Raw genomic sequence first — 12,409 nt, 5'->3', positions numbered from 1 at the left:
AGCTGGAGTCAGAAAATTGGCTTTCCGAAACGGGGCGTAGTCGCAGTCAACGTTAAAATTAAATTACGAAAAAAATAGAGAATTGAACCCAGAATAAGATAGAGAGAAAATAGTGTAAAGTTTCAGGTATTTTGATTTATTTTGGAATGTTTCATTTCGTCAAGGAAAAACGTTTCTAATCTTATAAATGAGCAAATAAAGATTAACCTATCATAAAATATAATTATTATGTAACGAAAATCCTAAATAAATGCTGTAAATCACCCCGAAGACTTCTGCTACTGCAGACATTGACAACAGGGTTAACAGCTAGATGGAAATTCGATGAGAACTACTATCCAAAAATTAGTTGCCAGCCCGGGAATCGAACCCGGTACCTCCCAATCGCTAATCAGGAATGCTTACCCTTACACCAAACTGACAATCTCTAATAAGCAATCTTCTTAGCAATTGGGAGGTACCGGGTTCGATTCCGGGCTGGCAACTAATTTTTGGATTGTAGTTCTCATCGAATTTCCATCTAGCTGTTAACCCTGTTGTCAATGTCTGCAGTAGCAGAAGTCTTCAGGGTTATTTACAGCATTTATTTAGGATTTTCGATAAATAATAATTATATATTAATTAGCATTTGAATAAATAAATGCATTCTCTATTTAATTCCATCTGTAACCATTATCATAAAACTGCGACTACGCCCCGTTTCGGAAAGCCAATTTTCTGACTCTAGCTGTTTAAAGTCTAGAACTTAGCTAAATCCCAAGCTTGGAAACCGGCCCTGATTCTTGTGTTCCATTTCTCATAATTATTACAATCATTTTCTTTCGCTCACATATAAAATTTGTTCAGTTTTGAGACAAAATGATTGTATTGTACTAGTGGTTCTGTGAACAGTAGACCTCGCGCTCAGTAAGTTACATTGACCTGTTGTTATGTTTTCTCAAAAATTAATAAATAATTTATCAATTTGAAATGTCTAGAAAAAATCCTAAATAAACAGAGCTTTTTATTCTATCGTACCGTGACGTGTCGTCCCGGAATGTGAGTGTGAGCGCTGTTATCAGGTCTGGCTGCAACTGTCTACAAAGTTGATGGAAAGATTCAGATGTTCGATGTTTTTGACCGGGTAGTATTATAGTCAACTGTCTACTAACGTTGATGGAAAGATACATTTTCAAGATGTTCGATGTTTTTGAACGGGTAGTATTATAGTCCACTAGACAGCTGATTTATGATGAATAATTCTATAGTCTGATTTTTACTCTAATATTGGCGTATGAAGAAGGCTCCATTTTCCTTTTGTATTATCCTTGAAATGCAAAATTTCCAAAAACCTTGTATATTATACGTCGACGCGCAATTTAAAAAGGAACATACCTGACAAATTTCATGAAAATCTATCACCGCGTTTCGCCGTAAATGCGCAACATATAAACATTTAAACATTAAGAGAAATGCAAAACCGTCGACTTGAATCTTAGACCTCACTTCGCTCGGTCAAAGATTTTATTGTTTTTTATGATTAAATAAAGACATTTTTTCTATTCTTATCAATCGTTCCTTTTTTATTCCTTTGTTGTCCCCTCTTCCTTTCCTACCATCAATTATATTATTTCTCTCCCAATTTCAATTTATTGTTTCTATTGTTCTGTAATCCCATCACCCTTTTAATACTTCCCCTCCAAATTTAAATTCTTATTTTTATTCTTCTACTAGCAGGTAACCCGTGCTCCGCAAGGGTCTATTTAAAACTTGACAAACTGAAAACTTGACGTAATGAAATATTGAAGAATTAAAATAGGCCTATAACCATCCTTTGTTGATTTAGAATCTATATGCAAAATTTCAAGTTAATCAGTTGAGTAGTTGTGACGTGATGATGCGTCAAACATAATTTCCCTATCCCGTACGTGTACAAGCCAGTTATTTCCTTTATTAAAGTATAGATTATTCTTTCTCCTCCTCTACTTTCTATTGTTTTTTTCTCCAAAATTCCCTCCCAATTTCAATTTTTGTTTCTATTTTTCTGTTATCCATCTTCCTTCTTATTTTTTTTCAAATTTCCCTTCTATTTCAATTCTTACTCATTTACCCTTTCTCGTTTATCTTTCTTTCTCACACTCTCTCTCTCCACTATTTTCTTTAACAACTTCCTCTTCTTCATTTTCCTACTCACTCAGACTCTTATCCACTCTCACGAACACACACTCTCACTCTTTCTCTATCACAAACATACTCTTTCACTCTCACTCTCTTTCTTTCTCTCTCTCCATCCCTCTCTCTCTCGCGCTCTCTCTCTCTCTCTTTAGCATCTCCCGCATCGTAATAGAACGGTGATCCTACTATTCCTTGCTTGCTAAAGTTGAATCGAATTAAGAATTAAATTACAGCTAGCTCCAACCTCTGATGTAATCTGCTTTTCTCTTATAGGTATTTGTTCACAGTATAGTTATTAATTTGTGCTTATTATAATTTACAGTTATTTGTGCAGTGTAAAAAGTATTTGGATGAAAGAAAATTATTATGACCGAGGTTTAATTTGTACAGTACATTTATGTAAAGTTTATAAAGTACTTACTTCGAAGTTGTGTTTATATGGGTTCCAAGTAGAATAAATTACAATCCATCATTAAGTTTATATAATATACTTAATACAGTACTTATGTATAGTTTACCCTGTAGGATACTTAGTTTGAAGTTTTTTTTTCATGGGTTCGAAGTAGAATTATTACAGTCCTTATCAGATTTCCTGATATATTGTAGGCAACCTCATTCTTTTTCTTCTCCCCAAAACATCTACGGTAACTCTTCTAATTTCTTTTTTAGAAAAGTGAAACCATAACCCTATTTCGGACTTGTTATCTGAATTTGGGAGAGAAATAGTACAAGGAGTATCCTCAGTTTTTCTCTCCCAATCAGTGCTACTTTGTAGAAATTGTAAATAAATAAAAAAAAAATTAAAAAAATAACACTGTGGTTTTGTGGCAGAGAGGACCTGGAGTCCTAGATCCACCCTTTAGGCAATCAATAAATCAATCAATCAATCTTCAGGGCTAAGCCACACGAAGCGTTTTTCAGGTGATTTCAGACAAGTCGGCAGGGCAGGAAGGTCTACGCTGATTGGGTTGGCGTTCGTTATCAGCTAATAATCAGTCAATCGAAAGATTACAGCCCTGCCGAATCGACTGAAAAATGCTCTAGAATATTGAAAGGAAGTTCGGAAACAATCTGTATAGTAAATTTCCTAGGCGAGCAATTTCTGTATGTATCTATTTATTTATATGGTTATTTATGTCCAACGGATCTCGAAAACTGCTCTAACGATTTTCACGAAATTTAGAACTTAGGTTTATGATATAAAAATTCACTAGGTCTCATCCCTGGGAAAACTCGCTGAAGGACATTGAAAGGATAATAATTGGGCTCAACTCACACTTACGCGACTCAAGTCAAGAAGAGACTGCAACTCCAGTCTCTTCTCAACGCAGCATGTGTTTTCAAATGGTAACGTCGCGGAGACTAGAATCGACTGGTCTGAGTGTCACCATTTGAAACACACGCTGCGTCGAGAAGAGACTAGAACCGCAGTCTCTTCTCGACCTGAGTCGCGTAAGTGTGAGTTGAGCCTAATTCATCCTTGAAAAAAAGGTGATAATATCGTCGATAATGGAAGTGAGTAAGCGAGTGCATGTGTGTGGGACTGAGACAAAATTATGACTCAGCTGTTGAACTATTGCCATCATTCAATCAGGAACTTAGTGCCGGTTGCACCAAAGCCGGTTAAATTTCAATCCTGATTAATTCTAGGAGAACCAATCAAAGAAGCCGTCTTCTGAAATGGTCTTCTCTGATTTGGTTCACGTGAAATTAACCAAGATTAAAATTTAACCGGCTTTGGTGCAACCGGGCCTTTGTGAGAGAGATTTTAGTATTCCACTGAGAATTAATCTGAACTCACTGTGATTAGATAGAACATTCCTGTATAAACTAAAAAATATCAGAGACCGAGCTTCGCTCTGGAGTACAGAAGCATAACAAATTTATTACGAAAGAAGAAATTATAATAACATTCATAACATTTATACAGTAATGTTCTATCTAATCACAGTAAATTGTGATTAATTCCCAGAGGAATGCAAAAATTTCTCTCACAAAGGCCCAGTTGCACAAAAGCCGGTTAAATTTTAATCCTGATTAATTTCATGTGAACCAAATCAGAGAAGACCATTTCAAAAAGATGGGTCTACTGGAATTAATCAGGATAAAAAATAAACCGGCTTCTTTACAACCGGCACTAAGTACCTGATTGAATGATTACAATAGTTCAACAGCTGAGTCATAATTTTGACACAGTCTCACACACATGAACTCGCTCACTCACTTCCATCACGAACAGACGACGAAATAGTTATCATCAGCTGTTTTCCCAAGGATGAATTATAATTATCCGTTTAATGTCCTTCAGCGGGTTTTCATAGGGATGAGAGCTAGTGCATAGAATCTTTATATTATAAACCTATTATGTTCTGAATTTCGTGAGAATCGTTAGAGCCGTTTTCGAGATCCGGTGAAATACAAACATGCAAACATCTAAACATATGAACAGAAGTTGCTCGTTTAAAAGTATAGGATCTATATATATAAAAGCGAAATGGCACTCACTCACTGACTGACTCACTCACTCACTCACTCACTCACTCACTCACTCACTCACTCGCATAACTAAAAATCTACCGGACCAAAAACGTTCAAATTTGGTAGGTATGTTCAGTTGGCCCTTTAGAGGCGCACTAAGAAATCTTTTGGCAATATTTTTAATCTAAGGGTTGTTTTAAGGGTTTAAAGTTCGTCTTTTAGCATGTATATTCTTCTTCTCCCAATCTCTCAATTATAATTGAAATTTCCATATCATATGTTACTATAGAACTATAATCTAGATAGAGTACCTCTTCGAAACAGTTGTTAACTGGCAACTAAATTAATAATTTTGTCAGGTTGGCATTAAGTTGAGTTGATTTTGTAAGGTTGGCACCAAGTTGAAGATTTAAATGCATTTATCGCGGAAAAATTGATTGGGCACTGCTACTTCAATCCTGGGAATATTATATTACTAGCAGTCAGGCTCGCTTCGCTCGCCATATCCGTTTAGCCAGCCGTTTAGTCTGGACCCCCGACTGGATTGTCCTAATATATGATAAAAATTAAAAATGCAGGCGAGCGAAGCGAGCCTGCTGATCTCATTCTTGGATGATCCAGTCGGGGGTCCAGGGGGCGGAGCCCCCTGGCTAGACGGATATGGCGAGCGAAGCGAGCCTGACGGCTAGTTTATTATAATATTCCTTTTTGAGTATAATTTTTTACGATTTTATACTCCAGAAGGAGCTCAGTTCCCCGATATTACTATTGTGGTAAAAGCAAATAGGTCCACATCTTATGATCCTAAGCCTATAGTACGTTAGGCCTACTATAGTGAGGTCCACGTTACAATGGCAGTGGAGAAAGATAGGAGACAACTTTGCCGATCCTTTGTCTTGTCAATGCCTTCTATAGACGGTAGCTGATACAGGTCTATTGATGTAATATTAACTGTTCATTCTCGTTTAAAATAATCAATTATATTTCATCAAACAAGAAATTTCATTTTCCTACAGTTACGTTGAAAAGTGGCCATTGCTGCACTGATTACAGAACGCAAAGAATCACTTTTCCGCTCTAGTGCGGGAAAAATTTTTCTGCACTCCAGATTTGCAACATGGCAACGCAAAATACTTGGTAGGTTATATGGAGCAACAGTGCAGCAAAATCAAAATGAAGTTGGTAACAGTGACTGCTGTGGCTGCTATAGTGAGCACAGGTGCAACCTAGCACAACGCGCTAATTATTATTCATTATATATTATAACCAAGGACAACGAGGACTTTAGGATTTTAGGATTAAGGTTTTTATCAATAATAAAATTACACAGAAAAACATTTGATGCATTTCAGGCAATTTTACCCATAATTACCCACTTTTCATATTCAATGGTAACTGTAGGAAAAACTTAATGTGAAATACGTGCGCAAAGTTCCTCTGCTGCACTCAACAAACCATTCCGCCCTCGCCTACGGCTCGGGCGTAAACGTTTCTTTCGGTGCAGCAAACTGTCACTTTGCGCACTAGTTGCACGAATAACTATTTCCAATATTTTCATAATTGGGATGAAATATTTTGTTAATTAATTATTAATTCTACATTGTTAAAAGACGATCCGCTTTGTTGAATGATACACAAGGATAGCAATACTATTGCTAATCAATCACTGCCATTATAACGTGAACCTCACTATGGCAGTCGACCCGTGCTCCGCAAGGGTCTGTTCTAAAATTTGACAAACTGAAAGCTTGACCAAGTGGAATCTTATGCAAATATGCAAAATTTCAAACTAATCAGTCCAGTACTTCAGACATAATTTTCCTATCCTGTAGCCTACGTGTATCCTATACTATTAAACGAGCAACTTCTGTTTATATGTTTAGATGTTTGGATGTTTAGATGTTTATATGTTTGTATTTCACCGGATCTCGAAAACGGCTCTAACGATTCTCACGAAATTCAGAAAATAGTAGGTTTATAATATAAAGATTCGATGCACTAGGTGCTCATCCTTGAGAAAACTCGCTGAAGGAAATTAATAGGATAATTATTATTTATCCTTGGAAAAATATCTGATAATGATTATTTTGTCGTCTTTTGGTAATGGAAGTGAGTGAGCGAGTTCATGTGTGTGGGACTGTGTCAAAATTATGACTCAGCTGTTGAACTTTTGTAATCATTCAATCAGGTACTTAGTGCCGGTTGCAAAAAAGCCGGGTTATTTTCAATCCTGATTAATTCCAGTAGATCCATCTTTTTGAAATGGTCTTCTTTGATTTGGTTCACGTGAAGTTAATCAGGATTAAAATTTAACCGGCTTTTGTGCAACTGGGCCTTTGTGAGGGAAATTTTTGTATTCCTCTGGGAATTAATCTCAAGTTACTGTTATTAGATGGAACATTTCTGTATGAATGTTATTATAATTTCTTCTTTCGTAATAAATTTTTTATGCTTTTGAACTCCAGAGCGAAGCTTGGTCCCCGATATTAAGCCTAATCAAACACTGCCATTGTATACCTTATGCCCCGTTTCACCAACCTTGGTCAAGGCATTTGAACATGGTTAAAGTCTATCAGCTGGTCAAATCAGAAATAATTCGTTCCACCAACACCAGTTAAGTTTAACCACGGTCAAACCAATGGTTAAGTTTGACTGCTGCCGTTCTTATTTAATTTGGTTTTCACTTTCCTAAATTCTAAATTCCTAGTTTATAAATATTTTGGACTCAAAATTGGAAAAATCATGAAGTGTGAACATAACCTATTTTTGGACATTTTCTATGTAAATTGGGAAAGGAACAGTTTTGGGATTTTAGCCTGTTGCTCCTTCCTCAATCATTCATAGTGTTGAGAATGATATTGTATCTATCAATGTATAAATAAATGAAATATTATTATAAATTAATGTAGATGTGTGACTATACGAAACATCTGTGCCAGGGGCGTATATAAGAAGGGGGCCCAGGGAGCCTGCCCCGAAACAATGATATGAAGAAAAATCAGTACAGTAATTACAGAAAAAAGTACAGGAATCTGAATTTATGACGGCCTGACGGTAAAGTAAAGACAGCATACAGCGCAATTACCCTGTGAATATGAGCAGCGAAACTGATATTGAGTATCATGGGGTGTTACTATATTACAGAATTTAATTTGGATTTTCGTTTAATAATAATTATTAATTCATCAGCATTTGAAAAATTGCAATATCTCAGTAATTTCTATCCATAAAAATCAGATGCAGCCAATAGCAAGCCAGCAAACATGTTGGCCAACTTCAGAAAAATACAGCTAAAAGAGTTGACCATGTTCAAATTTGACCGACGGAGTTTTGATCTTAGACCAGTTATAGAATAGACACGCTGGGAAGTCTAGCCTCTGAAGCCAAAATCTACTGCCAAATCCACCAATCTTGACGTCACAACCAAGCTAACAACAATGTAAGTTAAACACCACAAACACTTACACAACAAACTCAAAAAGTTTTCTATAATTTCTTTACGATGCGTGACGTCACTGTTGTGACGTCAAGATGGGTGGATTTGGCTGTAGATGTTGGCTTCATCGACTTCAGTATGAATATACAATAACTGGTCTATAACTGGTCTAAGGTTGATCAATCCCGAGGCTGGTGGAACAGTTGTATGTTTGAACGAGTGATCAAATTTTGACTATGGTCTAATTGACCATGGCTAGGCTATATTTGATCGAGGTTGGTAAAACCGGGGATCAGTGTTATACATTATATACACATTATTTATATACAGTTATATATACATATACCAAATTTTTCCAAGTTGCAGTCAGAAATACCTAATGAGAACTGAGAGAAGGAAAACACACACACAGTCTTTGTCCAGTGCATTACGAAATTGGGTCACAGACATTATCTATCACTCTCGGTTGATAGATAATGGCCGCATCATCTCACTGAATAAGTAGGAACAGCCTTGACGATGATCAGTAAAATACTAGACATTCTAATAGGCGACTTCAAAACAACTTCGAATCATCAGCCATTCACCAAACCATCTTCTTGTGTTCTGCTTTGCCCAACTCTTCATGTCCATTTTATCATTCTCAATTCTTGTTGTTGTTGTTCTTCTTCTTCTTCCTCTTCTTTTCCCTCTTCTTCTCCTGTTTTCATTATTCTCATCATCTTATTCTTCTTCTTCATCTTCTTCTTCCTCCTCTTCTTCTCCTCCACCTCCTCCTCCTCATTCTCTTTCTTCTCCTCCTTCTTCTCCTCCTTCTTCTCCTCCTATTCCACCTCCTACTTCTTCTCCTCATCCTTCCTATTCAGCTTCTCCTTTTCCTTTTTCTTCTTTTTCTCTTTTTCTCCTTCTATTTCTTCTCCTCCTCCTTCACAACCTCCTCCTCATCTCATCATCCTCCTCCTCCTCCTCCTCCTCCTCCTCTTCTTTCTTCCTGTTCTTCTTCTCATCCTTCCTATTCTGCTTCTTCTTCTTTTTTCTTCTCGTTATCCTCCTATCTTCTTCTACGTCTACTTTGTTCTCTTTACTATTCTTCCTCTTCTTCTTATTCTTCTATCCTTTTCTTCTTCTAGTCCTCCTCCTTCTCCAACCCCTTCTCCTCTTCCTGTCACCTTCTATATTACAGTCTATCTCTTCTATTTTAGGTTATAATCTCCTTCTCATGTATCTCTTTCCTGTCTTCTGCTATCTTGTTCTAGCTAGGCGAATAATATCTTCTTCTTCTTCTTGCTGTTCTTCTTTTTCCTCTTCTTCTTCTTCTCCTCCTCCTCATCATCCTTCTTCTTCTTCTTTCTCTTCTTCATCATCCCCATCCTCTTCTCCTCCTTCTTCTTATTTTCCTCTTATTTTTTATGTATACACATGATAAGTAGATAGGCTACCTAGAATGTAAGAACACTATTTCCTATAGTTATTTAGTTGTTGTAATATCCATTGGATTCGTTCGTAATAGCCTTATCTTTCTCTCGCCTCTTTCCATCACTCACTCTCGCTCTCACTCTCTCTTCCTCGTTCTCACACACACTCTCTCACTCACTCTCTCTCCCTCGTTCTCTCTCTTTCTCTTTCATTCTTTCTCCCATTCTCTCAATTTTCCATCAATGTGAACGTCCAAACAGCAGCTCTGTCATTGCGACATCCGAATATGTCCTTTCACTATAATATTTCACTTACTATAGTATATCTACCTACATATATAAAAGCAAAATGGCACTCACTCACTGACTGACTGACTCACTCACTCACTCACTCGCAGAACTAAAAATCTACCGGACCAAGAACGTTCAAATTTAGTAGGTATGTTCAGTTGGCCCTTTAGAGGCGCGCTAAGAAATCTTTTGGCAATATTTTAACTCTAAGGGTGGTTTTTAAGGGTTTAAAGTTCGTCTTTTAGCATGTATATTCTTCTTCTCCCAATATTTTAATACTATAATTGAAATGTCCATACCATATGTTGATATAGAACTATAATCTAGAGAGATTACCTCTTCGAAACAGTTGTTAACTGGTGACTAAATTAATAATTTTGTCAGGTTGGCATTAAGTTGAGTTGACTTTGTTAGGTTGGCACCAAGTTGAAGATTGGAATGCATTTATCGCGGAAAAATTGATTGGGCACTGCTACTTCAATCAGAGCTATTCCTGGGAATATTATTTTACTAGCCGTCAGGCTCGCTTCGCTCGCCATATCCGTTCAGCCAGACGTTTATTTTGGACCCCCGACTGGATCGTCCTAACATATGATAAAAATGCTAAAATGAAAAATTCAGGCGAGCGAAGCGAGCCTGCTGATCTTATTCCTGGACGATCCAGACGGAGGTCCAGACTAAACGTCTGCTAAACGGATATGGCGAGCGAAGCGAGCCTGACGGCTAGTAATATAATATTCCCAGGATTGAAGTAGCAGTGCCAATCAATTTTTCCGCGATAAATGCATTCCAATCTTCAACTTGGTGCCAACCTAACAAAGTCAACTCAACTTAATGCAAACCTGACAAAATTATTAATTTAGTTACCAGTTAACAACACTGTTTCGAAGAGGTACTCTCTCTAGATTATAGTTCTATATTATTAACATATGGTATGGATATTTTTCAATTATAATTAAGAGAATGAGAAGAAGAATATGCATGCTAAAAGACGAACTTTAAACCCTTAAAACCACCCTTAGAGTTGAAATATTGCCAAAAGGTTTCTTAGCGCTAGATGGATACGGCGAGCGAAGCGAGCCTGACGGCTAGTACTATAATAAAGGAAAGAACAGTCTTATACACGTACGGGATACGAAAATTATGTTTTCCTACAGATACCCTGAAAAGTGACCATTTGTGCACTGATTGCAGGCTGCAAAGAATCACTTTTCCGCACTAGTGCGGGAAAAACTTTTCTGCACTCCAGATTTGCAACATGGCAACGCAAAATACTTAGTAGGTTATATGGAGCAACAGTGCAGCAAAATCAAAATGAAGTTGGTAACAGTGACTGCTGTGGCTGCTATAGTGAGCAGAGGTGCAACCAAGCACAACGCGCTAATTATGAGTATTATATATTATAACCAAGGACAACGAGGACTTTAGGATTTTAGGATTAAGGTTTTTATCAATAATAAAATTACACAGAATAGTTATTTGTGCAACTAGTGCGCAAAGTGACAGTTTGCTGCACCGAAAGAAACGTTTACGCCCGAGCCGTAGGCGAGGGCGGAATGGTTTCTTGAGTGCAGCAGAGGAACTTTGCGCACGTATTTCACATTAAGTTTTTCCTACAGTTACCATTGAATATGAAAAGTGGGTAATTATGGGTAAAATTGCCTGAAATCCATCAAATAACTTAGTAGTGTTTGAATGGCGAGGCGGCTGTGTGGTGTGTGCTGTGGTGGCACTGTGCTGTTGCTGTCCTCGTTATAATATATAATACTAATAATTAGCGCGTTGTGCTTCGTTGCACGTCTGCTCACTATAGCAGCCCAGTCACTCTTACCAACTTCGTTTTGATTTTGCTGCACTGTTGCTCCATATAACCTACTAAGTATTTTGCGTTGCCATGTTGCAAATCTGGAGTGCAGAAAAATTTTTCCCGCACTAGAGCGGAAAAGTGATTCTTTGCGTTCTGTAATCAGTGCAGCAATGGCCACTTTTCAACGTAACTGTAGGAAAAAACATTTGATGCATTTCAGGCAATTTTACCCATAATTACCCACTTTTCATATTCAATGGTAACTGTAGGAAAAACTTAATGTGAATACGTGCGCAAAGTTCCTCTGCTGCACTCAAGAAACCATTCCGCCTTCGCCTACGGCTCGGGCGTAAACGTTTCTTTCGGTGCAGCAAACTGTCACTTTGCGCACTAGTTGCACAAATAACTATTGATGCATCATCACGTCTCAACTACTCAACTGATTAACTTGAAACTTTGCATATAGATTCTTAATTAACCGAGGATAGTTCTAGGTCTATTTCAAACTCTTCAAGACTCGGTCAAATTTTCAGTTTGTCAAGTTTTAAAAATGACAATTTCTTAGTCTTTTTCATTCATTTTCAAAATAGTACCTTGCGGAGCACGGGTTACCTGCTATAGTGAGGTCCACGTTATGATGGCGTGTTTGATTAGCAATGGTATTGCTATTCTTGTCTATCATTCAACAAATCAGATAGCGCTATCTCTTTCTCGATTTACTCAGTTGCCAGATCGTCTTTCAACAATGTAGTAATAATAATTGATTAACAAAATATTTCATCTTAATTATGAAATTATTGAAAGTATAGTTTCTTGCTTGATAAAATA

At 37.1% G+C, this 12,409-nt stretch overlaps 1 protein-coding gene across 1 annotated transcript in view; it reads left to right on the top strand.

The window, feature by feature from the left end:
- Nucleotides 1–12,409, top strand: part of LOC120352904 (transcription initiation factor TFIID subunit 10-like) — a 207,195-nt gene that overhangs the window by 135,790 nt on the left and 58,996 nt on the right. The window lies entirely within an intron of this gene.

The sequence above is a fragment of the Nilaparvata lugens genome, chromosome 9 (assembly GCF_014356525.2).
Source record: "Nilaparvata lugens isolate BPH chromosome 9, ASM1435652v1, whole genome shotgun sequence".
NCBI classification, from domain to species: domain Eukaryota; kingdom Metazoa; phylum Arthropoda; class Insecta; order Hemiptera; family Delphacidae; genus Nilaparvata; species Nilaparvata lugens.
Note: the sequence above shows the minus strand (reverse complement) of the source record. Positions and strands in the feature narration are given on the sequence as shown.